Genomic DNA, 26046 nt, shown 5'->3' on the forward strand with positions numbered 1-26046 from the left:
ATTTTGTATAACTTGAATCTTTTAACATTTAATAAGACTTTTGTTTATAGCCCCCAATGCTTTTGTAAATTCAATGGGATTCAACTCTGGGGGATCACATTTGTGATGGTCAATCAGCAATACCCTTGATAGCAATTTACAGCTTTTCAGTGGGCAACATCCAAATAGGCTGCTCCTCATAAAACTCCCTTGCTTCCTCTTTTTGTCTTCCCAACCCCTTATGTCCCTCGATGCACACAGTAAGCATGAAGTTCACTTGCCCTATTTGATAGAATGAGAGGGAGGAGTGTGGAATTAGGCTAATAAAGCCAGGAGAGAGGGAAGGAGGGCAAATATAGCAGTAATCCAAGGAAGGCTGAGCTGGGACTATAAAGAGATATTTTATTTTTTGGCTCATAAACTGACTCTAAAGGCAATTCCAAAAATGTTTTGAGCAATGAAAGCATTACTGTATGAAAAGTGTAGCCTTGGAGATTTCTTTGAATGACAACACTCATTTGGATGTATGAGTTCCTGAGTGCTTTAGAAAAATTAATCATTATTTTTAGTTAGATATGTAACTATTTTTGTGAACATTTCCAACTCAGTGCAGTGCAAGCATAAAACAGTTTTTCTTTCTCTGATCACTGCCTTCAACCATATTTTGTCAGATCTAGCTTTACTGTCTTATAATAGTATCATGAACGTTTTATCAGAGCTTTCTGGTCACCTGCAGTTATTAAGTCCAGTAACAGCCTTATCTAATGTTCTAGCCCACTTCTGGGATTCACTGTGGCTACTGATCTGCAGTGAAGAAAAAGCAGTGTCTCTCTCCTTTCCTCTTCTCTTCTGTATTTTTTTTTATCCTTCAGCATGTTGGGAAGAGGGACAGAGATTAACAAAGGGACAAGTATCTCAAATTCAGCTGTTGCGAAATAAGGTGCTGTGTGTGTATGGAAGACAGGTTCCCAGTAAATCCTTTATAGGAATTGGGAGCACCTGTATAAAGGGCAGACTGGCCTCCCAGGTGGACATTTGCTTATGCAGTGGTCTTGATGAACTGCACTTGAGGGAGAATTAACCTGGATGATTCACAAGGTTTTCCTTTTGTCTACCAGAATCACTCACATTTTTGATACGAAAAACAGTGAATGTTCAGTCAACTGATCTACTACTCCCTCTCTGCCTTGCTGTCTTCCTTCCATTCATTTTTCATTTGCTCAAATAGGCATCACATCCATCACCCAATCAAATACTCACTAGGGGAAGAGAGGCCATTGTCCATTTTTGCTGCCCTTACGTTTGGCTTCGAGGATGACAAGGACCTAAGTTGGTGGGAAGGATAAAAAAATCATTGTATTCCGTCTAATTCCTGTTGTGGTAACAAAACCTCCTGAATCTCAGGGGTTTTAAAAAACAAAGAAAAAATTCTTAAGTTACTTCTCTATCACTAGTTGGTAGGGAGGCTCTACTCATTATTGCTCACAGAAGCCACCATTTGAGGCCGGGCGTGGTGGCTCATGCCTGTAATCCCAGCACTTTGGGAGGCCAAGGCAGGCGGATCATGAGGTCAAGAGATCGAGATCATCCTGGCTAACACGGTGAAACCCCGTCTCTACTAAACATACAAAAATTAGCCGGACATGGTGGTGGGTGCCTGTAGTCCCAGCTACTCGGGAGGCTGAGGCAGGAGAATGGCGTGAACCCAGGAGGCGGAGCTTGGAGTGAGCTGAGATTGCGCCACTGCACTCCAGCCTGGGAGACAGAGTGAGACTCCATCTCAAAAAAAAAAAAAAAAAGAAGCCACCATTTGAATGGTGACTGACGGCATTGGCTTGGTGACTGTCAATTTGCCACTCTGGCCTAGAAGTGACACACGGCCTACCACTAGTCACATGGTCCTAATGTGACAGAAGGGTTGAGACATCCTACCAACAGAAGGGTTGAGACATCCTACCAACTCTACTATGTGCCCAAAAGAGATTCCTCAGTCTTCTGCTTATATAGACGGTTGAGAGGTAGGGGTGGCAGGCAAGCAGTTGAGACAATGGTTGAGAGGCAGAATCTTATTCCACATATTGTTACACACGCATTCATGCCACACACATTCACACCTCAGCAAGGCAAAGTTCAAGACTAGTGCAGGGATGGAAAACCTTGGGTTTGTATATTCATAATCCAACTCAACACCAATGATTACATCAAGTAAGTTCATTAAAGAACTATTTGTTATGCAGACTGTGTTTATAGATCCAAAAATATAGTCATATGGCCTGAAAAATTCAAATGTACTTCTGTGAGCAATGGAATGAAATAAAGAACCCAAACTGTTTCACGCAATCCTTGGGTTTACAGTGTCTCAGACTCCAGCCAATAAGAGGAGATATAGTTGAAAAGATCACTAGGTAGGGTCATTCTCATTTAGACTCTGTTGATATTTTAAATTGCTACTTCCATGGGAGATACCAAATCCATAAGAGAGACAGAAGCTGGTCAGGGCTCTGGGTTCTATTAATAGAATTTTTATATAAGCGAAAAATGACAGATACCAGGATTCCATACCACAGTTCTACAATCCTATAAATATCTCTTTCTTCTTCTGGAAAGTGTGTCTGACCAAAACATATGAAGCAATGTGGCAGGCTAGTAAAAGAGAATAGAGGTTTAAATGTCAGCTGAAACAATGTTCATTTCCTTAAAAAAAATAATCATTTGCACAGCTCTTCAAGCCACCAAATGGAACCTCTTGCAGTTTGAAGTTCATCCAGAAAAGCCTTTTGCAAAATATTTGCTGAAACACTGTAATGTAGGAATCATAAGGGATTAAGGCCTGTTCGGTTTCTCCTCCCCCACACCTATCTTCCCTAAGCTGACTTCTGCAGCCCAGAATCTTAAATCCCTGTGTCTCAGACCCAGATTCCAAAATCAACATATTGCTTCCCACTGCCACTAAAAACTAAAATATTACTGAAATGTCTCACTTCTAACTAAAATCTGCCTAACTGAGCAGACCAATGGTCTTTTATACAATCCTACCAGCCTCCAAACACCTCCAGTACATCCCCTTTTAAAAAAATTGTACATTGATAATTTACATTTGCATGAATTTATGGGGTACAAAGTGATGTAATGATTTGTGAATACAATGTGGAATAATTAAGTCAAACTAGTTGACATATCCATCACTCAGATACTTAACATTTTATGTGATGTGAATGTTTGAAATTAACTCTCTTAGAAATTTTGAAATGTTTAATATTCCATTATTAACTATATTCACCGTGCTGTGCAATAGAACTAAAAAAAAAAAAATTCCTCCTGTCTGAGATTTTGTATCCTTTGACCACCATTTCCTTATGCTCCCACCCTCCAGCCTCTGTAACCACCATTCTACTTTCTCATTGTATGTGCTCAGTTGTTTTAGATCTGCATAAGTACATGCAGTATTCGTCTTTCTGTGCCTGGCTTATTTTACATACAGCATAATGTTCTCCAACTCCACCCATGTTGTGGCAAATGAAAGAATTTCCTTTTTTAAGGCTGAGTAGTATTCCATGATGTATATATATACTACCACATTTTCTTTATGCATTCATCTGTTGATGGACACTTAGGCTCATTCCATAACTTGGCTATTGTAAACAGTGCTGCAATGAATGGGAAATGCAAACATTTCTTCGACAAACCGATTTCAAGTCTTTTGGGTAAATACCCAGATGTGAGATAGCTAGATCATGTGGTAATTCTATTTTTAGTTTTTTGAGAATGCTTCATACGTTTTTTCATAATGGCTCTACTAATTTACATTTCCACCAGGTGTATGTGTTCCCTTTTCTCCACATCCTTGCTAACACTTGTTATCTCCACCTGGTTGTGGGAGGGACCAGGTGGAGCTAATTGAATCATGGGGGCAGTTTCTCCCATCCTGTTCTCCAAACAGTGAGTTAGCTTTCACAGACCTGATGGTTTTATAAGGGGCTTCCCCCTTCGCTGCACACTCATTCTTCCGCTTCCTGCCACCACGAGAAGAAGGACGTGTTTGCTTCCCCTTCCACCACAATTTTAAGTTTCCTGAGGCCTTCCCCAGCCCTGCGGAACTGTAAGCCAATTAAACTTCTTTTCTTTATAAATTACCCAGTCTCGGTTATTTCTTCATAGCAGTGTCAGAATGGACTAATACAAGGTCCTTGCCCGTTTTTAAGTTGGGTTTAAAAATTCTTTGTTTTTGCTATTGAATTATTTGAGCTCCTTTTCTTATTTTGGATATTAGCTCTTTTCTAGTTGTGTGGCTTGCAAATATTTTCTCCCAATCTGTTAGGGGTCCTCTGTACCCTGTTATTTCCTTTGCTGTGCAGAGGCTTTTTCATTTGATGTAATCCCACTTGTCTATTTGTGCTTTTGAATGCGTCTCCTTTTGGACTTGTATGAAATTTTTTTTTAGATATATAATCTAGGAACAGACTTGCTAGGTTGTAAAGTGTGTGCATTTAGTATGTGTAAGTAGTGCAAGGCTGTTTCCCCTGATAATGGCATTAGACTGTATTACAATCAGCAATGCATGGGAATTCCAATATAACTAATTCCTTCCCCCAACACTTGGCATTATCCAGTTTTCTAATTCTTGCCAGTCTAATTGGTGTAGAGTGAAATCTTAATGTTGTGTTCATTTCCATTTTTTCTGACTGTTGATGAGTTTGAGTGTCTCTTGATATGCTTCTCAGGTTTTGGATTTCCTCTTCTAGGAATTGTCTGTTTATATTAGTTGCCCATTTTTCTAATAGAGATGCTCTCCTCTTGATGTTAATTTGCACTTCTTCCATATTCTAGATATTAATTCCTTGTAGTTTTAAACATTGAAAATATCTGTCTTCTAACTGACTTTGTGGTGTTTAATGTGCAGAAATATTAAATTTTGCTGCCATAAACTTCATTGAGTTATTGTTTTAGGATTAACACTTAAAATTTTTACTTAGGAAGTTCTACATTCCTATATTACAAAGATATTCTGCTATATTTCTTCTATGTGGTGTTAATTAGGGATTCAGTTATTTTTCTCTAGTGAGTCAGTTTCTGCCAAAATGGCGAATTCTTTCCTCGTTGATTTACAGTACTACTTTCTTATACATTCTCCTATAATGTCATAGATCTCTGACAGGTTCTTCGGTCTATATACCTGTTTTTATATTAATACCACAGGGAATTTTAAAAATCTAACATCTTCTAACAATATTTTGCAGAGCAAGTCTGTTCCATTTAGTCTTTTGTTTTAATCATGACTTTATCTGTTGGTAATTTTTTTCATATACATGTTAGAGTATGCCTATCACGTTTCACAGAAATTTGACTTAAGATTTTAATTCAGTTGCCTTAATTTATGTATTAATTTATAGCTAATCAACATCTTTAGACTATTAAATTCCTCTATCCAAAGGTGTGGGCCTTCTCTATTTATGACATCTGTATTATTCTCTTCTATGTTCTTTATTGGAGTTTTACATTTTCTTTACAGAGGTCTTGTGTACTTTTGGTGAGGTTAACTTCTAGACACTTTGTAGTATCTAGTTTGTTGATACTGTGACTGGTATTTTTCTTTTTTCAAAATAACATTTTCTTGTTTTGTTAGCACAGAGAAATTATTTTTAAGATTAATCTTGTATCTGGCAATTGTGTTGGTTCTTCTAGACAGATGATCATATCTACCTAGAAGACAATTTAATCACTGGCTTTCCAATCCTTATCTTTCTTTTCTTTTACTTCGCTTGTAACATTGATCTCTTGTACTAAGTTAAAAGTAATAGTGAAGATGGAATGCATTATCCTTCATAGGTGTGAAAGCTTATCAGCTGTTCCTTCTGTGCCAATTGTTATTATTATATATTATGTAATTTATTTACGTGCATTTTAACAATTTATATATAATTACTATATAATTTTTCTTTATCCTGAATGTAGTAAATTATGTCATTAGATTTTTGGTACATTTCTTGATATCACCCCTTGAGCTTGTTACACATACCCACCCACATGTTATTGTCAATTCTATTTTCTACCATTTTGTTTAGTATATTTTCATCTAAATTAATAAGTGAAATGGCTCTAAAAATTTCCCCTCTTATATTGTGTTTATCTGGTTTTAGAATCAAGATTATATTTTTATCATAAAATAATCTTGGCAGCTTTCACCTCTTTTTCTATTTTTAGAAACAATGTTTAAAATTGGAATTCATCATTCCTTGAAAATTTTATAGAACTCTCCCATAAACTATCTGGCTAGTTTTGGGGCAGGAAAGTCATTGAATTTCCTTTCTAGCTGTTTTAAATATTTGTTGGTTTCTTTAAAGTCCCAAAATCTTTTTTTCGTCTTTAAAAATTGTTTTAGGCTTTTATTTGTTTTATCAACGTTTTCAAGTATATTAACAGCTGTTTCTTCTCTTAATTCCTTTCTTCCTTCCTTCCTTCCTTCCTTCCTTCCTTCCTTCCTTCCTTCCTTCCTTTCTTTATTGGAAGGGCATGTAATTTTTCTCTTGTGTGAAAATCAGTCTTGTCAGATGCCTTTGTATTTTATTTTTAGTAGGAAGCAAACAAAACACCTCTTGAGTTGTTAACCTTCTGTTACTGTTGCTATGTTCTTTATTTCATTGATTTCTGCCCTTATTGTTAATATTTCCCTACTTTCTATTTCTTTGTGCTTGCTTTAAGACTCTTTTCCCCCAATTTATTTAGTTGCATGCTCAGATAATTTATTTCTATCTTTTCCATTTCCTGATAATTTATTTAGAACTGTGTAACTTTTTCCTCTAGGCATGGCTTTACTAATCTCTCGCAGATTTTGTGGTATTTTAATTATTCAGTCTTGAATATTTCTAAATTTCCTCTATTATTTCCTGTTTAACCCAAGAACTGTTTAATAAAATGTGGTTTCATTTCCAAATATGCTATTTAAATTATCTTTTTGTAGATAATCTCTAATTCTATTTGCTAATTGTTGAAGAACATAGTCTGTTTGCTATTGTTCTTTAGTAATTTATTGAGATTGCATTAATGATCCAATATGTGGTCTACTTTTGTTAATGAGGATGAGATAAAAATTACATTCTCTATTGGGGCATATTTACCATGTGTATTCTTTATATACTTGCTAGAGTTTGTTAATTATGTTATTTAGGATTTTGATATCTCTGCTATTTTCTTATGCTTGATATATTCATTTCTAATAAATCTACCAAAACCAAACATTTTTATTAATATCTTTCTTCCTGCAATTTAGATAACTGTTGCTTTGTATACTTGAAGCTATATTAGATGCAAGTATGTTTATGTTGGCTCTACCATCTGGTTTTTTTGTTTCCCCTTTTATGAATAGGTGATGTTCTTATTTGTTCCTTTTCAATTTTTTAAGCTTTAAAACCGATCTTAGGTATTAAGATCACTACCAAGCTTTCATTTGGTTCATGTTTCACTAGTATATCTTTTCCATCCTACTATTTCTAAACTTTCTCTGTGTTTTTAAGTATGTATCTTGTAATCAATATATTGTTAGATTAAAACAATTAGAAAGTTTTTATCTTCTAATTAATGAGTTTGATTATTTTATATTCAAATTACTATTATGTTAGAACTTAGTTCTATTACCTCTTTTTATTTTTTTCCATTTACTATATTTTTCTTTTTTAAATTTTTTATTCCTGCTTTTCCTTGGATATATTCATATTCTTCTAATTCTAATATTAATTTTGTGGTGGTTGCCCTTAACAGTCATATTTGTATTTATTTATGATTTTTAAAGTCAGCCTTTCTTCTTCCTTCTCTCCCTCCTGTCCTTCCTTCTTCCTCTCTTTTTCTAACTCTCTGTTCTAACAAAACAAATATACTGGCAAACTCTTCTCTCTCTTAGTATCTTCACTTCTCTACCTCTGACCATGTTAATTTTTCCTAGAATTTTAGTTTTTGATTATTATAGATATTTTTCCCTTTCTCTTCTCTTAGCTTTTCTTTTCTTTCTTTTTTTTGCCTTTTTCTTTTCTTTTTTTTTTATTATAGTTTAAGTTCTGGGATACATGTGCAGAATGTGAAGGATTGTTACATACGTATGTATACATGTGCCATGGTGGTTGCTGCACCCATCAACCCGTCATCTAGATTTTAAGCCCTGTATGCATTAGGTATTTGTCCTAATGCTATCCCTCCCCTTGCCCCCGACCCCCCTGAGCAGGCTCTGGTGTGTGATGTTCCCCTCCCTGTGTCCATGTGTTCTCATTGTTCAACTCCCACTTATGAGTGAGAACATGTGGTGTTTGGTTTTCTGTTCCTGTGTTAGTTTGCTGAGAATGATGGTTTCCAGCTTCATCCATGTCCCTGCAAAGGACATGAACTCATTCTTTTTTATGGCTGCATAGTTTTCCATGGTATATATTTGCCACAATTTCTTTATCCAGTCTATCACTGATCTGCATTTGGGTTGGTTCCATGTCTTTGCTATTGTAAATAGTGCTGCAATAAACATATGTGTGCACGTGTCTTTATAGTAGAATGATTTATAATCCTTTGGGTATATAGTAATGGGATTGCTGGGTCAAATGATATTTCTGGTTCTAGATCCTTGAGGAATTGCCTCACTGTCTTCCACAATGATTGCATTAATTGACACTTCTCAAACGCTTTCTCTTTTCATAAAAAAATCGTACTAGAATACTTTATCAACTTTGACTTCCATATCACTTGCAGTATCTCCTAGATTTATTTCTCTTACTATTTGAGTACTTCTTCCAAATGTGTCTTTGCTGTGGGTCTTTTTTATTTTTTATTTTGGCAAGCCCTCTAGGGCATTATATAAGTTAGAATATTTTATTATGTCCTCACATTTAAATGACAATTTAATATACTTAATTCTAGGTTCAAAGTTCTTTTCCTTCAATGCTTTAAAAATATTACTTCGTTGTCGTCTTTCTTCAAATGTTGCCATTGAAAAGTCTAATGTCAATATGATTCTTGTTCTCACTAAATGATTTCTTCATTCTAGAAGCTTTAAAATTTATTTATTTTTTAATCTGTTATACCTACAGTTCTATATGTGGCATCAAGGTGTGTGTGTGTGTTTGTGTGTTTTATGCTTATCTCTTCTGTTTAATAGTGTGTGGAGGTTCTTTTGATCTTAGGTTAATTAATAATTCTGAGAACTTTCTGCCCATATTTTTTCACATCTTTCTCTTACTTTTTCTATCACATTTGAGGATTCCTGTTATCTGATGGTGGCACTTTTTTTAATCCTCCTTACTCTCAGTTCTTAATTTTATATTTTCTATCTCTTTATTCTTTTCTGTGGTTTTTTCTTTTTTTTTTTTTTCCTGAGACAGGGTCTCACTCTGTCACCCAGGCTGGAGTGCAGAGTACAGTGATCATAGCTCACTGCAGTCTTGAACTCCTGGGCTCAAGCAATCCTCCCACCACAGCCTCCTGAGTGCTGGGACTGCATGTGTGCACCAACACACTCAGCTAATTTTTAATTTTTAAAAAATTTTAGTAGAGTCAGGGGTGTCTCCCTTTTGCCCTGGCTAGTCTCAAATGCCAGGCCTCAAGTGATCCTGCTACCTTGGCCTTCCACAATACTGGGATTACAGTGAGACACTGAGCCCAGCCTCCTGTGGCATTCTTTTATCTTAACTTTTATTTTAAGTTCAGGTGTACAGGTGCATATTTGTTATATAGGTAAACTTGTGTCATGGGAGTTTGTTGTTGTACAGATTATCTGATCACGCAGGTATTTAGCCTAGTACCCGTTAGTTATTTTTCCTGATCCTCTCCTTCCTTCCACCCTCCACCTTCTAAAAGACCCCAGTGTGTGTTTTCCTATATGTCCATGTGTTCTTATAATTTAGGTCCCACTTATAGGTGAGAACATGTGGTACCTGGTTTTCTGTTCTGTGTTAGTTTGCTAAGGATAGAGGCCTCCAGCTCCATCCATGTCCTTGTAAAGGACATGATTTCATGCTTTTTAATGGCTGCATAGTATTCCATGGTGTATACAAACCACATTTTCTTTATGCAGTCTATCATTCTTTATATAGCCTATAAAGATTTCTTTATACAGCCTATCATTTAGGTTGATTCCATGTCTTTGCTATTGTGAATAGTGCTGCAGTGAACATATGCATGCATGTGTCTTTGTAATAGAATGATTTATATTCCTTCAGGTATATACCCATTAATGGGATTGCTGAGTTGAATGGTATTTCTGTCTTTAGGTCTTTGAGGAATCTCCACACTGTCTTCTCCAATGGCTGAACTAATTTACAATCCCACCAACAATATATAAGCATTACTTTTTCTCCACAATTTCGCCAGCATCTGTAGTTTTTAATAATAGCCATCTGACTGGTAATAGATGGTATCTCATTGTGGTTTTGATTTGCATTTCTCTAATGATCAGTGATGTTGAGATTTTTTTCTTATGCTTGTTGGCCCCGTGTATATTTTCTTTTGAAAAGCATCTCTTCATGCCCTTTGCCCCCTTTTTGATGGGTTTGTTTTTTTTTCTTGTAAATTTGTTTAAGTTCTTTGTAAATTCTGGATGTTAGACCTTTGTCAGATAGGTAGATTGCAAAAATTTTCTCCCATTCTTTAGGTTGCCTGTTCGCTCTGATAATTTCTTTTGCTGTGCAGAAACTATTTAGTTTAATTAGATTCCATTTGTCAATTTTAGCCTTTGTTGCATTGCTTTTGGCGTCTTTGTCATGAAATCTTTGCCCATGCCTATGAATGGTGTTCCCTAGGTTGTCTTCCAGGGTTTTCACAGTTTTGGGTTTTACATTTAGTTCTTTATCCATCTTGAGTTAATTTTTGTATATGGTGTAAAGAAGGGGTCCAGTTTCAATCTTCTGCATATAGCTAGCCAGTTGTCCTTGCACCATTGTTGAACAGGGAATCCTTTCCCCATTGCTTGTTTTTGTCAGGCTTGTTGAAGATCAGATAGCTGTAGGTGTGTGGTCTTATTTCTGGGTCCTCTATTGTGTTCCATTGGTCTGCGTGTCTGTTTTTGTGCCAGTATCATGCTGTTTTGTTTACTGCAGCCCTGTAGTATAGTTTGAAGTTAGGTAGTGTGATGCCTCTAGCTTTGTGCTTTTTGCTTAATATTGCTTTGGCTATTTGGGCTCCTTTATAGTTCCTTGTGAATTATAAAATAGTTTTCTCTACTTCTGTGAAGAATGTCAATGGTAGTTAAATAGGAATAGCATTGAATCTACAATTTGCTTTTCAGTATGGCCATTTTCACAATATTGATTCTTCCTATCTATGAGCATGGAATTTTTTTTGTGTGTCATCTGTGATTTTTTTGCACGATGTTTTGTAGGTCTTCCTATAGAGCCCTTTCATCTCCCTTGTTAGTTTCATTCCTAGGTATTTTATTCTTTTGGTGGCAATTGTGCATGGGAGTTCATTCCTGGTTTGGTTCTCGGCTTGACTGTTGTTGGTGTATGGGAATGCTAGTGATTTTTGCACATTGATTTTGTATTCTGAGACTTTGCTGAAGTTATTTATCAGCTTAAGAAGGTTTTGAGCTAAGTCTATGAAGTTTTCTAGATATAGGATCATGTCATCTGCAAACAGTGATAGTTTGACTTCCTCTCTTTCTATTTGGATGCCCTTTATTACTTTCTCTTGCCTGATTTCCCTGGCCAGAACTTCCAATACTATGTTGAATAGGAGTGGTGAGAGAGGGCATCCTTGTATTATGCCAGTTTTCAAGGGGAATGCTTCCAGCATTTGACCATTCAGTATGATATTGGCTGTGGGTTTGTCATATATGGCTGTTATTATTTTGAGGTATGTTCCTCCATACCCAATTTAATGAGAGCGTTTAACATGAAGGAGTGTTGAATTTTATAAAAAGCCTTTTTTGCTTTTATTTAGATAATCATGTGGTTTTTGTCTTTCATTCTGTTTATGTGATGAATCATATTTATTGATTTGTTGAACACACTTGCATCCTGGAGATGAAGCCTACTTGATCGTGGTGAATTAGCTTTTGATGTGCTGCTGGATTCAGTTTGCAAGTAGGGCTTTTTGAGAGAATTTCTTAGTCTTTATTTCTAATTTGATTGTTTTGTGGCCCAAGAGACTGTTTGTTATGATTTCAGTTCTCTTATATTTGCTGTGGAGTATTTTACTTCCGATTATGTGATTGATTTTAGAGTAAATGCCATGTTGTGTCAATGAGAAGAATGTATATTCTATTGTTTTTGAGTGGAGAGTTCTGTAGATATCTATCAGGTCCATTTGATCAGGTCATGAATATCTTTGTTAATTTTCTGTCTCAAAGATCTGTCTAATATTGTCAGTGGGGTGTTAAAGTCTCTCACTGTTATTGTGTGGGAGTCTGTATCTTTGAAGGTCTTAAAAAACTTGCTTTATGAATCTGGGTACATATATATTTAGGATAATTAGATCTTCTTGTTGAATTGAACCCTTTACCATTATGTAATGCCCTTGTCTCTTATGATCTTGTTGGCTTAAAGTCTATTTTGTCAGAAACTAGGATTGCAACCCTTGCTTTTTTCTGTCCCCCATTTGCTTGGTAGATTTTCCTCCATCCCTTTATTTTGAGTTTATGTGTGTCACTGCATGTGAGATAGGTCTCTTGAAGACAGCATATCAATGGGTCTTTGTTCTTTATCAAGCTTGCAACTCTGTGTCTTTAAATTGGGGCATTTAGCCCACCTACATTTAAGGTTAGTATTAATATATGTGATTTTGATCCTGCCTTCATGATGTTAGCTGGTTATTTTAAAGACTTTTTTATGCAGTTGCTTTATAGTGTCACTGGTCTGTGTACTTTAGTGTGTTTTTGTAGTGTCTGGTAACAATTTTCCCCTTCCATATTTAGTGCTTCCTTCAGGGGCTCTTGTAAGGCACATCTTGTGGTAACAAATTCCCTCAGTATTTGCTTGTCAAAAAATTGTCTTATTTCTCCTTCACTTATGAAGCTTAGTTTGGCCAGATATGAAATTCTGAGTTGGAATTTCTTTTCTTTAAGAATGTTGAATATTGGCCCCCAATCTCTTCTGGCTTGTAAGATTTCAGCTGAGAGGTCCTTTGTTAGTCTAATGGGCTTCCCTTTATAGGTGACCTGGCCTTTCTCTGTAGCTGCCTTTAAAATTTTTCCTTTCATTTCCACCTCTGAGAATCTGATGATTATGTATCTTGGAGATGATCTTCTCATGGAGTATCTTACTGAGGTTCTCTCTCTGCATTTTCTGAATTTGAATGTTAGCCTCTCCAGCTAGGCTGGGGAAGTTCTCATGGATGATATCCTGAAATATGTTTTCCAAATTGGTTTTATTCTCCCCATCTCTTTCAGGTATACCAGTCACAGATTCAGTCTCTTTACATAATCCCATATTTCTTGGAGGTTTTGTTCATTCTGTTTTATTCTTTTTTCTCTACTCTTATCTGTTTGTCTTATTTCAGAAAGGCAGTCTTCTGCTCTGAGATTCTTTCCACTCTTGGTCTATTCTGTTGTTAAAACTCGGGATTGCATTATAAAATTCTTGTCATCTGTTTTTCAGCTTTATTGGGTCAGTTACATTCTCTGTACTGGCCATTTTGCCTGTCATCTCTTGCAATGTTTTATCATAATTTTTAGCTTCCTTGCACTGGGTTACAACACACTCCTTTAGCTCAGTGAACTTCATTTCTATTCATATTCTGAATTCTATTTCTGTCATTTCAGCCATCTCAGCCTCAGCACAGTTCTGAACCCTTGCTGGAGAGGTGATGTGGTCATTTGGAGGAAAGAGGGCACTCTGGCTTTTTGAATTTTCAGTGTTCTTATGCTGATTCTTTCTCATCTTTGTAGGCTTATCTGCCTTCAGTCTTTGAGGTTGCTAACCTTTGGATATTTTATTTAACAGTCTGGCCATTTTTCTGTCAGGCTACTGTGGTATGCCAGGGGTCTGCTCCAATCTCTAGTTGCCTCAGAATTTTTAGTGCCTGGAGGAATCACCAATGAAGGCTGCAAAACAGGAAAGATGGCAGTCTGCCTCTTCCTCTGAGAGCTCCATCCCAAGGAGGTATGGACTTCTTTCTGGCCTGAAAAAACCTGTAGGAGGTGGCTGATGACCCCAGGAGGGTCCCACCCAATCAGAAGGAATGAGATTGGGGACCCACATATAAAAGTAGTCTGGCCAAGTTTTTATATAGCAGCTTTGCTGTACTCAGGGTCTACTTCAGCCCCTGGTCACTTTGGATACTCTGAAGCCCAAAGGTTGGAACAGCTAAGTCACCCAAACAGCAAAGATGGTGGCCTGCCCCTCCTTCTGGGAGCTCTGTCTCAGGTAGGCCTGAAATCTCTGTCAGCTGGAGGACATTGATGGGGGTAGCCAGAGACCCTGGTTGGGAGGCTCCACCTGGTGATGAGGAATGGGTTCAGGGACTCACTTAAAAAAGTAGTCTGGCAATGTTTTCATGGGGCTTCTCTGCTGTCTGGGGTACCACTTCTACCCCTGGTTGGCTTGGATTCTCCATAGCCTGAAGGCTGGAACTGTTAAGTTGCCCAGACAGCAAAGATGGTGGCCCACTGCTCATTCTCAGAGTTCTGTGCCAGGGAGTTTTCAAATTTTTGTAGGCCAGAGAATACCAAAGGGTGTGGCAGGAGGCCCTAGTTAGGAGGTTCTGCCCAGTGAGGAGAAACAGCATCGGGGACCTGCTTAAAGAAGCAGTATGGCCACACTTTTGTGGAGCAGCTGTGCTGTGCTGGGGTATGAAATAAAGTGTGAAGACAAGATTAGAGAAAAAAGCAAAAAAAGGAATGAACAAAGCCTCCAAGAAATATGGGGCTATGTGAAAAGACCAAACCTATGTTTCATTGGCGTACCTGAAAGTGATGGGGAGAATGGAAACAAGTTGTAAAACACACTTCAGGATACTATCCAGGAGAACTTCCCCAACGTAGCAAGACAGGCCAACATTCAAATTCAGGAAACATAGAGAACGTCATAAAGATACTCCTTGAGAAGAGCAACCCAAAGACACATAATCGTCGGATTCACCAAGGTTGAAATGAAGGAAAAAATGTTAAGGGCAGCCAGAAAGAAAGGTCGGGTTACCCACAAAGGGAAGCCCATTAGACTAACAGTGGATTTCTCTGCAGAAAGCCTACAAGCCAGAAGACAGCGGGGACCAATATTCAACATTCTTAAAGAAAAGGATTTTCAACCCAGAATTTCATATTCAGCCAAACTAAGCTTCATAAGTGAAGAGAAATAAAATCCTTACAGACAAGCAAATGCTGAGGGATTTTGTCACCACCAGGCCTGCCTTACAAGAGCTCCTGAAGGAAGCACTAAATATGGAAAGGAAAAACCAATACCAGCCACTGCAAAAACATACCAAAATGTAAAGACCATTGACACTATGAAGAAACTGCATCAACTAATGGGCAAAATAACCAGCTAGCATCATAATGACAGGATTGAATTCCACATAACAATATTAAACTTAAATGTAAATGGGCTAAATGCCCCAATTAAAATACACTGACTGGCAAATTGGATAAAGAGTCAAGATCCATCAGTGTGCTATATTTAGGAGACCCATCTCATGTGCAAAGACACACATTGGCTCAAAATAAAGGGATGGAGGAAGATCTACCAAGAAAATGGAAAGCAAAAAAAAGCAGGAGTTGCAATCCTAGTCTCTGATAAAACAGACTTTAAACCAATAAAGATCAAAAAAGAAAAGAAGGCCATTATGTAATGGTAAAGGGATCAATGCAACAAGAAGAGCTATGCTAAATATATATGCAGCCAATACAGTAGCACCCAGATTCATAAAGCAAGTTTGTAGAGATGTACAAAGAGACTTAGAGTCCCACACAATAATAGTGGGAGACTTTAACACCACACTGTCAATATTAGATCAATGAGACAGAAAATTAACAAGGATATTCAGGACTTGAACTCAGCTCTGGACCAAGCAGAACTAATAGACATCTGCAGAACTCTCCACCCTGAATCAATAGAACATACATTCTTCTCAGCATCACATAGCACTTCTTCTAAAATTGACCACATAATTGGAGGTCAGACTCCTCAACAAATGCAAAAGAATGGAAATCATTAACAGTCTATCAGACCACAATGCAATCAAATTAGAACTCAGGATTAAGAAACTCACTGAAAACTGTACAACTACATGGAAACTGAACAACCTGCTCCTGGAAGACTACTGGGTAAATAACGAAATTAGGGCAGAAATGAATTTCTTTGAAACCAATGAGAACAAAGACACAATGTACCAGAATCTCTGGGACACAGGTAAAGAAGTGTTTAGAGGGAAACTTATAGCACTAAATGCCCATGGGAGAAAGCAGGAAAAATCTAAAATCAACCTCCTAACATCACAATTAAGAGAACTAGAGAAGCAAGAGCAAACAAACTTAAAAGCTAGCAGAAGCCAAGAAATAACTTAAGATCAGAGCAGAACTGAAGGGGATAGAGACACTAAAAACCCTTCAAAAAATCAATGAATCCAGGAGCTGGTTTTTTGAAAAGATTAACAAAATAGATAGACCACTAGTCATAATAATAAAGAAGAAAAGGGAGAAGAGTAAAACAGACACAATAAAAAATGATAAAGGGGAGATTACCACTGATCCCACAGAAATACAAAATACCATCAGAGAATACTATAAACACCTCTACATAAACTAGAAAATCTAGAAAAAAAGTGGATAAATTCCTGGACACATACACCTTCCTGAGACTAAACCAGGAAGAAGTTAAATCCTTGAATAGAGCAATAACAGGTTCTAAAGTTGAGGCAGTAATTAATAGCCTACCAACCAAAAAAATCCCAGGACCAGATGGAGTCACAGCCGAATTCTACCAGAGGTACAAAGAGGAGCTGGTACCATTCCTTCTGAAACTATTCCAAACAACAGAAAAATAGGTACTCCTCCCTAATTCATTTTATGACCCCAGCATCATCCTGATACCAAAACCTGGCAGAGACACAACAAAAAAAGAAAATATCCCTGATGAACATCAATGCAAAAGTTCTGAATAAAATACTAGCAAACCGGCCAGGCATGGTGGCTCAAGCCTGTAATCCCAGCACTTTGGGAGGCCAAGGGGGGTGGATTACCTGAGGTCAGGAGTTTGAGACCAGCCTGGCCAATACAGTGAAACCCCGTCTCTACTAAAAAAAAAAATACAAAAATTTGCTGGGCCTGGTGGTGGGCACGTGTAATCCCAGCTACTCACTCAGGAAGCTGAGGCAGGAAAATTGCTTGAACTCAGGAGGTGGAGGTTGCAGTGAACCGAGATCCGCACCACTGCATTACAGCCTGGGCAAGAGAGCGAGACTTCGTCTCAAAAAAAAAAAAAAAAAATACTGGCAACCGAATCCAGCAGCACATTAAAAAGCTTATCCACCACAGTCAAGTCAGCTTCATCCCTGGGATGCAAGGCTGGTTCAACATATGCAAATCAATGAATGTAATCCATCACATAAACAGAACCAATGACAAAAACCAGTGATTATCGCTATAGATCCTGTGGCATTCTTAATCTGATCTTTCAGCTCATCAGTTTCCCATTCAGCTGGATCCATCCTATTATTTACCCTATTTTTTAAAATTTCCATTATTAAATTTTTATTTCTAATACTTTATCATGTTTCTTTTTCTTTCATTTTTCTTGTTTTATATTGATAGTATATTTATCCTCAAACGTATACTTGTTACACTTATTCTAAATTCTTGATCTTTCTGTTCCAATAATTGTGCTTTATATATTTTATGTCATCAAGTTCATTATTTTTCTTTGGAGGTAGTTTTATTCTTAAGGTACTTAAGTATTTGACTGTGAGCTTTGATTTTCTTAAGGATATCAGCTACTCTGTTTGGTAATGAGGAGACACTGGTCAAACAGTAGTCTGTTGGTCCTGGCAAGTTGAAGGAGACTGAAGAGGGTATCTCTTAGGATGGAAAGCCCCAAGTGCCACAAAGTCACAGTCAATTCTGTTTGCTATCATCCCTTCCCTTCCCCCACCGTCAATAGGAGTTTTAGGGGAGAGTTTCTTTTTAAGTTATTATTTCATATTTCATGGATTTCATGTCTTCCTCTGTCATTTTCTCCAAGCTCAGTTTGGGGAACCAGCAGTCTGTGTTAGTTCACCATTTTGTCCAAAACTGAAAACTCTTTGGTTTTGATCATCACCTCCTTATTTTGTGAGCAAGGTAGAGACTCAAATATCCTCTCCTTAAAGTCCTGATGAATGGCAACATAAGTAATGATCCTTTCAAATATAAAGGTCACAATAGTTGATTTTTTAAAAATTGTATTTGAAATATGAAACAGCTATCTCCAAGAAAAGAGAGCAAAGCTTTGTTTTTTCCTTTTTGGACTCTGAGATAGCAGTGTGGTCTGCTTTGGAGCTTAGGATCAGTAACAAAAAAAAAACAAAGCCAGAGAAATACCACATTAGTGTTTTGTAGATTAAGAACTATGCATTCATTTTTACTTAATTTAACAAAAAGAACAGTGAAATAAAAATCAAAAATATAGGAAAAGGTATACAAAACCTAATTTCAAAACATAAAATAAGGTTGCCAGATAAAATATAGTGTGCCCAGTTAAATTTGAATTTCAGATAAGCAACAAATAATTGTTTAGTATAATTATGTCCCAAGCAATATTTTTGTTTTCCTTCCAGGGCACATATGCCCCCATGTAGCTTTTTCCCTGGAGTAAGGCAGTTTGATCTTTAGATAAATCTGGCTTCAAAGCCCACCTCCATCTCTATTTTTTTTTAAATTTTTTATCTTGTGATTTCTTCTTTTTTTATTATTATACTTTAAGTTCTGGGATACATACACAGAGCATGCAGATTTGTTACACAGGTACACATGTGCCATGGTGGTTTGCTGCACCCATCAACCCATCATCTAGGTTTTAAGCCCCACATGCATTAGGTATTTGTCCTAATGCTATCCCTCCTCTTGCCCCCTGCCCCCCAACAGGCCCTGTGTGTGATATTCCCCTCCCTGTGTCCATGTGTTCTCATTGTTCAACTCCCGCTTATGAGTGAGAATCTGTGTTGTTTGGTTTTCTGTTCCTGTGTTAGTTTGCTGAGAATGATGGTTTCCAGCTTCATCCATGTCCCTGCAAAGGACATGAACTCATTCTTTTTTTATGGCTGCATAGTATTCCATGGTTTATATGTGCCACATTTTCTTTATCCAGTCTATCATTGATAAGCATTTGGGTTGGTTCCAAGCCTTTGCTATTGTAAATAGTGCTGTGATAAACATACGTGTGCATGTGTCTTTAAAGTAGAATGATTTATAATCCTTTGGGTATATACCCAGTAATGGGATTGCTGGGTCAAATGGTATTTCTGGTTCTAGATCCATGAGGAATCACCATACTGTCTTCCACAATGGTTGAATTAATTTACATTCCCACCAACAGTGTAAAAGCATTCCTATTTCTCTGCATCCTCTCTAGTGTCTGTTTTTTCCTGACTTTATAATGATCGTCATTCTAACTGGTGTGAGATGGTATCTCATTACGGTTTTGATTTGCGTTTCTCTAATGACCAGTGATGATGAACTTCTTTTTTCATATGTTTGTTGGATGCATAAATGTCTTCTTCTGAGACATGTCTATTCATATCCTTTGTCCACTCTTTGATGGGGTTGTTTTTTTCTTGTAAATTTGTTTAAGTTCCTTGTAGATTCTTTATATTAGATCTTTATCAGACAGATAGATTGCAAACATTTTCTCCCATTCTATAGGTTGCCTGTTCACTCTGATGATAGTTTCTTTTGCTGTGCAGAAGCTCTTTAGTTTAATTAGATCCCATTTGTCAATTTTGGCTTTTGTTTCAATTGCTTTCGGTGTTTTAGTCATGAAGTCTTTGACCATGCCTATGTCCTGAATGGTATTGCCTAGATTTTCTTCTAGGGTTTTTACGGTTTTAGGTCTAACATTTAAGTCTTTAATCCATCTTGAGTTAATTTTTGTATAAGGTGTAAGGAAGGGGTCCAGTTTCAATTTTCTGCACATGGCTAGCCAGCTTTCCCAGCACCATTTATTAAATAGGGATCCCTTCCCCATTTCTTGTTTTGTCAGATTTGTCTAAGATCAGATGGTTGTAGATGTGTGGTGTTATTTCTGAGTACTCTATTCTGTTCCATTGGTCTATATATCTGTTTTGGTACCAGTACCATGCTGTTTTGGTTACTGTAGCCTTGTAGTATAGTTTTAAATCAGGTAGCATGATGCCTCCAGCTTTGTTCTTTTTGTTTACGATTGTCTTGGCTATACAGGCTCTTTTTTGGTTCCGTATGAAATTTAAAGTAGTTTTTTCTAGTTCTGTGAAGAAAGTCAATGGTAGCTTGATGGGAAGAGCATTGAATCTATAAATTACTTTGGGCTGTATGGCCATTTTCACAATATTGATTCTTTCTATCCATGAGCATGGGATGTTTTTCCATTTGTTTGTGTCCTCTCTTATTTCCTTGAGCAGTGGTTTGCAGTTCTCCTTGAAGAGGTCCTTCACCTCCCTTGTAAGTCATATTCCTAGGTATTTTATTTTCTTTGCAGCAATTGTGAATGGCAGTTCACTCATGATTTGTGTCTCTATTATTGGTGTATAGGAATGCTTGTGATTTCTGCATATTGAGTTTGTATCCTGAGACTTTGCTGAAGTTGCTTATGAGCTTAAGGAGATTTTGGGCTGAGACAATGGAGTTTTCTAAATATACAATCATGTCATCTGCAAACAGAGACAATTCGACTTCCTCTCTTCCTATTTGAATACCCTTTCTTTCTTTCTCTTGCCCAATTTCCCTGGCCGGAACTTCCAATACTATGTTGAATAGGAGAGGTGAGAGAGGGCATCCTTGTCTTGCCAGTTTTCAAAGGGAATGCTTCCAGCTTTTGCCCATTCAGCATGATATTGGCTATGGTTTTGTCATAAATAGCTCTTATTATTTTGAGATATATTCCATCAATACCCAGTTTATTGAGAGTTTTTAGCATGAAAGGGTGTTGAATTTTATTGAAGACCTTTTCTGCCTCTATTGAGATAATCATGCAGTTTTTGTCGTTGGTTCTGTTTATGTGATGGATTACATTTATTGATTTGTGTATGTGGAACCAGCCTTGCATCCTAGGGATGAAGCTGACTTGATCCTGGTGGATAAGCTTTCTGATGTGCTGCTGGATTCAGTTTGCCAGTATTTTATTGAGGATTTTCTCACTGATGTTCATCAGGGATATTGGCCTGAAAGTTTCTTTTTCTGTTGTGTCTCTGCTAGGTTTTGGTATCAGGATGATGCTGGCCTCATAAAATGAATTAGGGAGGAGTCCCTCTTTTTGTGTTGTTTGGAATAGTTTCAGAAGGAATGGTACCAGCTCCTCTTTCTACCTCTGGTAGAATTCAGCTGTGACTCCATCTGGTCCTGGGCACTTTTTGGTTGGTAGGCTATTAATTACTGCCTCAATTTCAGAACTTGTTATTGCTCTATTCAGGGATTCGACTTCTTCCTGGTTTAGTCTCGGGAAGGTGTATGTGTCCAGGAATTTATCCATTTCTTCTAGATTTTCTAGTTTATTTATGTAGAGGTGTTCATAGTATTCTCTGATGGTATTTTCTATTTCTGAGGGATCAGTGGTGATCTCCCCTTTATCATTTTTTATTGTGTCTATTTTATTCTTCACCCTTTTCTTCTTTATTAGTATGGCTCATGGTCTATCTATTTTGTTAATCTTTTCAAAAAACCAGCTCCTGGATTCATTGATTTTTTTTTAAGGGTTTTCAGTGTCTCTATCCCCTTCAATTCTGCTCTAATCTTAGTTATTTCTTGTCATCTGCTAGCTTGTGAGTTTGTTTGCTCTTGCTTCTCTAGTTCTTTTAATTGTGATTTTAGGGTGTCTGTATTGGATCTTTTCTACTTTCTGATGTGGGCATTTAGTGCTATAAATTTCCCTCTAAACACTTCTTTAGCTGTGTCCCAGAGATTCTGGTACCTTGGGTCTTTATTCTCATTGGTTTCAAATAACTTATTTTTGCCCTAATTTCATAATTTACCCAGTAGTCATTCAGGAGCAGGTGCCCACCTCCATCTCTAGCTGGGTGACCTAAGCAATAAATCTGAACCCCAACTTCCTTCTTTATGAAATGGGAATAAATCTACATACCTTGTAGGTTGTTGCTAGAACCAGTTGTGATAAGATGTGTAAATGCCTAGAACAGTGCAGGACACCTAAAAGGTGCTGATAACATTATTTATCTTTCCTAATTCAAAGGAAAAATTACCATCATCTCAAAACTAATATCAATAACTGAAAGTTTTTTCTGTTAAAAAATTAGTATCAGCCTATGTATTTACTGATCTGCTATAAAATGTTACAGCACATAGAAAACAGAAACTGGCACATATGTAAGACATCTGAAGAATAATTAGTCTGTGCTATTATGTAAGTTTTATGAATAAACATTTTTGGGGAGTCCAGATGTTTTGATATATTTAAAGCATAAGTGTCTTCAGACATGGAGCTTAAATTAGTCTTTATCTTGGCCTTGAATCTTCCTTTATCCACTCAACAATGGTAAGGTAGGATATCCCCTTTTAAAATCCCTCCTAATGACATCTAATGATAGTTGAGATGTAAAGTTGAATGACTAAGCTACCTGTTATTCATTTTCACAATCATTTTCTATGGAAGTTGTCTAGAATAAGTGTATTCTACTTGTGTTGCCAAAGGATTCTAACTGGTATAGGTATTCTGGCATTGTGTATTTGGGTTTTGTAGCACAAAGCATTTTGGGGTTTTATCACACAGGTTAGAATCCTCACTCAAACTCATTACAGTAGCTCCTTGGAGGTTTTTCAGTAACAAGGTGCTAATCTAGTAATAACCACAACCATTTGTTGACTATTTACCCTGTTACAGGTGTTTTATAAACATTAATTATTTTATCTTTTACAACAACCATGAAAGGTAGATGCATAATCTCAATAATTCAGATGGGGAAACTGAGGATCAGGGGGGTTAAAGCACTTGCCCAAAGTCAAGGAACTCGTACATGACAGAGCTGGGATTGAAACCTGTCTTTGCTGACTCTGGTACTTTTCTGCTTTCCACTGCTCCAACATGGCTTCAGAAATTTTAAATGAGGGGAAAACCCCATACACCCCTAAATCTCCCCTCATTTTATTTCATCTCATTGTAAGGGGCTTGCTTATTCAACTTATCAAGGACACATACATGGCTAAAATGTCAGCATCCATCTAACTTATTTCACTTGTGATCCAAAATGATATTGAAACTCTGCTCTCCTGAGAGATGAAAAGTTGGTGGGTTATTGCATTAGTTGGTTTGTTGCTTAAAAATGATTAATTGTGTTCAGAGCTCCTCAGCTGTTTCTCTTTCCCTAGTGCTGAGGTAGTGAACTGGGATGGGGGCTGGGGGAAGAAACAAGGCAAGGGAGGCAGGTCAGTTTTGCTTTTATTGACAGTGAAAGCAGTTAATAGTTTATGGAGAGCAAGCTCCCTTGCTAAACTTTGCTGCCAGTACTGCCGCTGCGGTGAGATGATGTCTGGGGCCAACCCTTTGTTGGAGGGAGCAGGATGATGGGGCAAATAATGACAAGGGGGCTCCCTCCTTCCGTTTATTATCCACAGTTTCAAAAAAGTGAATGCAAGAGGAAGAGACCATAATGGGGAAAATTTGACATCATAGCCTGGTGATCCCAGTGAGGCTGGTGCCTTCTGTCCCTGCCTCTTGCTTCTGGAGCAAATTAGGCTTATATGAGGCTCAGAATCTCCCAAGAACCGAGAAGTGCTGTACATTTTCCTGAAAGTCACAGTGACAGGTGGGAATGTGGCCAAACACCCCACACCATTCGTTCATCATCTCTTTTAACAGGCTGCTGCTGTGCAAGGTTCTCAGGGGCCAACTCATGCTAGCCAGCTCCCCAGCCTCTCTGACTTCCTTTAGGAGGCTGGCTATTTTGCCTTGCCTGACCTTGGGGTGGGGTGGAGGAGAGAATTTCAAATAAGTGAATCAACTTCATCAGAAAGCCTGCTTAGTGTTTTATTTTGTGCTACATGTGAATAGTAAGCTCATTTCATTTCCACAGCAATTCTTTATTTAAAGGTAGGTATAATTTTCTCTGTTTTACAGGATATATAACTGAGGTCCAGGAAGTTAAGTAAATTCCCTAAGACCCACCACTTAGGGAAGTGGTAAAAGAAGGATTCCAACTCATGTTTGTCTCCTTGTGGTCCTTCTGGTGACACTGATTCCTCTCAGCTGGGATGGTCTTCCAAGTTGAGAGGACAGCCCCCACTACCCCCTAGAAACGTGAACAATAATGATCATGGTGAACAAGGATGGTGATCATCTCAGAAAGAATGAATGCTCCTTCACTGGAAGCTCTCAGATTTTGTTTGAATTTCATCTTGTCTGATTTACAGAAATTAATGAGCTACTAGATCTAGAACTGGTGTGTCTTGATAAAATGACTTATTTTTAGTGCTTTAGCATTTAAAAGGATCTGTTATAATTTCATGCTTAAATAACACCAGATAAGGGTCTGTGTTTGTCTAGTGTAATTGGAAGAAGCAATGGAAAAGGAAACAGTTTCTTCTAAACAAATGGCATGAATGCATCCCGGGAGAAATTTGAAGATAGAGAAACCTCCCAATAAAACAAACACCAGGGTTTTCATTATTCTCCTTGGAGAGCATTTCCCATAGTCCACAGATGGCCTTTAAGGACACAGAGACCTACACAAGGAGGCTGGAGATGTGTGTGGGGTGGCAGTGGGCGTTGGAAGCCAGGGGCAGTGTTGCCTCAGTGAAGAAGTGCAGCTATCCATCAAAAAGCCTACTTAGGTTGCTTGAAAACAGTGGGGAAAACACAGGAGTGAACCTCCCTCCCTTCTTGGACTCTGGCAGGGCTGATTTGTGGACTTGTCCCTGTGCCTTTAACATCAACATCCTCAGGGCCTCTGAGACCACCTAAGTCACAGTACCCAAGGCAATGGGAAAAAGCTGGCTGAAATAACCAAAGCTGGGAGAGGTTAGAGACTATGATATAGTAAAACGACTGCTCTCCCAGACGTCTGGACCTCTGAATCACCCACAGGCCACTGAGCCTCTTTCCTTCCCTGCTCTCTCTAAAGCCTTTTCCTGCCTGGGAGCCTCTTCCTTCCGCATCCTCTTCCCAGCGGTACCTATTGGCCCCGCCCCTCCCATGGCCATGCACCCTCCACACTCAGCCAGCACCCAGTCCCGCTCCCGCCAGCCCCTTTCTCCCATGGTAAAATTTTGCTCTCTTTGTACATTTACATTTCTGCTGACTGCAAGGATCAGTTTAATTTCATGGGTGTCATTTCCTTCAAGAAATCTCTGTCTGAGCAGCGGCCCATCGAATCCCCGGTAAAACATATTTTCCTACGGTAATGATTTTATGGGCCCATAAGTCATGAATTTATTATGATCTCAGCCCTTGCTGCTGATTGCTGTAAAATGCAAAGTAATTAACAGCGAGCGGTAGCAGTTATTCCCACCTGGTAACGTGTTCCTTCGTTCGCTGATGGGTTTGATTAAAGTAATGACTAAAGAGTGAAGCCCGGCTGTAAAATATTAGCATGATTATTGCTGTATCCTAAATAAGAAACAAAACTAATGGGTATGGTCTGAGAAATTAAAAAAATACACACACAATCCTTCCTCTCCCCCCACTCCCATCTCCCTTAAGCAATTGTTATGGCTCATTTAAGGTGTGTCTTCCTTCCCATTAAATAATGTATGGATTCCAAGGCCAGAGGCTGGCTAGCAGAGCATATCACCCAGTTCTCATAACGTTTAAAGTGCTGGTGTTAAGTTATTTCCTTTTCTCTTCGATGTGCAGAATGGAGCTTGGATGGGGGTATTATTTGAGCTAAAGCCTACAGAGCTGCTAAAAGGCTTTCTCCCACTCTACACGAGGCAGGGGTCTTTGGTTAGGGCTACCCCAACCATAGAGATATGCTTGAAATTGATGAGTCTCT

General features: G+C 37.9%; 1 long non-coding RNA gene across 2 annotated transcripts in view; it reads left to right on the plus strand.

Annotated features, from left to right (window-relative positions):
* Window positions 1–26046, plus strand: part of LOC117976408 (uncharacterized) — a 345286-nt gene that overhangs the window by 8595 nt on the left and 310645 nt on the right. The gene's annotated exons all lie outside the window — the stretch shown is intronic.

The sequence above is a fragment of the Pan paniscus genome, chromosome 1 (assembly GCF_029289425.2).
Source record: "Pan paniscus chromosome 1, NHGRI_mPanPan1-v2.0_pri, whole genome shotgun sequence".
Taxonomy (NCBI): Eukaryota; Metazoa; Chordata; class Mammalia; order Primates; family Hominidae; genus Pan; species Pan paniscus.